This window comes from Rattus norvegicus, chromosome 2 (assembly GCF_036323735.1).
Source record: "Rattus norvegicus strain BN/NHsdMcwi chromosome 2, GRCr8, whole genome shotgun sequence".
NCBI classification, from domain to species: Eukaryota; Metazoa; Chordata; class Mammalia; order Rodentia; family Muridae; genus Rattus; species Rattus norvegicus.
The window spans coordinates 40,317,097-40,318,271 of record NC_086020.1 but is presented as its reverse complement, the minus strand read 5'-3'; the positions used below and the strand labels follow the sequence as shown (position 1 = coordinate 40,318,271).

At 38.7% G+C, this 1,175-nt stretch overlaps 1 non-coding gene across 1 annotated transcript; it reads left to right on the top strand.

Moving 5' to 3' along the window:
• Positions 1–856: 856 nt before the first annotated feature.
• Positions 857–963, top strand: LOC120101157 (U6 spliceosomal RNA). The gene has a single exon (XR_005501554.1). It is a non-coding gene; the product is annotated as a U6 spliceosomal RNA (small nuclear RNA).
• Positions 964–1,175: the final 212 nt, after the last annotated feature.

The window sequence follows — 1,175 nt, the reverse complement described above, 5'->3', positions numbered from 1 at the left end:
AAGAAAAAAATACAATAAATGTGTGATGAATCACAATTCAGCTTCCTATTCATTGTTTATGGTACTGGTTGGCTCAAACCTCCTCACTGACTGTCTTTACAGTTTTGAACTTTGACAAGTCACTAAAGTAAGCTCAAAACTTCTGATTGAAAACTTATTTCAAAGTAACGAACATTGAGATGACTCCATAGAGTTTATCTAGGTTACATAAATACATATGTACCCCCCCCCAAAAAAAGGCTGTGAACATCACCTCAGTATGTAAATTAGGATGTAGAGACAATTCTCTCACTAAGGAACTCTTTAGAACTGGTTATCATGGGCTATGACTCTAATTCTAGAACTCAAGTAGTCTGAGGAAAAAGGATTCCCTGAGTTTAAGGTCTTGTTTCAAACAACAAAGGGCGGGGGGTGGTAGAGAAATGGTCTAACTGGTCTAACAGCATAACCATCTGTAATTACACTTCCAAGGGATCTGAAGCCCTCTTCTAGAACCCTCTGGCACCAGGTATCCCTATGGTTCTCATAAATAAATACAAGCAAACACTCATACATATAAATTAGAAACCCAGGTCATCTACTGTTTGGATTTATAGATTCAGTCATACTTTACACACATGACAGTTGCTTCATACCCAAGAAGAAATTATGTATTAAAAAAAAAAAGTCAGGGCTGGAGAGATGGCTCAGTGGTTAAGAGCCCCAGCTGCTCTTCCAGAGGTCCTGAGTTCAATTCCTAGCAACCACATGGTGGCTCACAACCATCTGTAAAGAGATCTGATGCCCTCTTCTGGTGTGTCTGAAGACAGCTACAGTGTACTTATATATAATAAATGAATAAATCTTTTTAAAAAAAGTGCTCTCTTCGGCAGCACATATACTAAAATTGGAACGATACAGAGAAGATTAGCATGGCCCCTGCGCAAGAATGACACGCAAATTCATGAAGCGTTCCATATTTTGCAATCTCGATTTCTACTTGTCTGTAGTATTAAATAAAGTACATTGGTTAAAAAAAATGTCATGTATACAAGACAAGTCACAGCTACCTATAACTCCAGCTCCAAGAGATCTGATGCCTTCTTCTGGCTTCTGTGAGTGCCTGCATACCCACATGTCTTAGGATTTTACTGCTATGAAAGGACACCATGACCAAAGCAACTCTTCTAAGGACA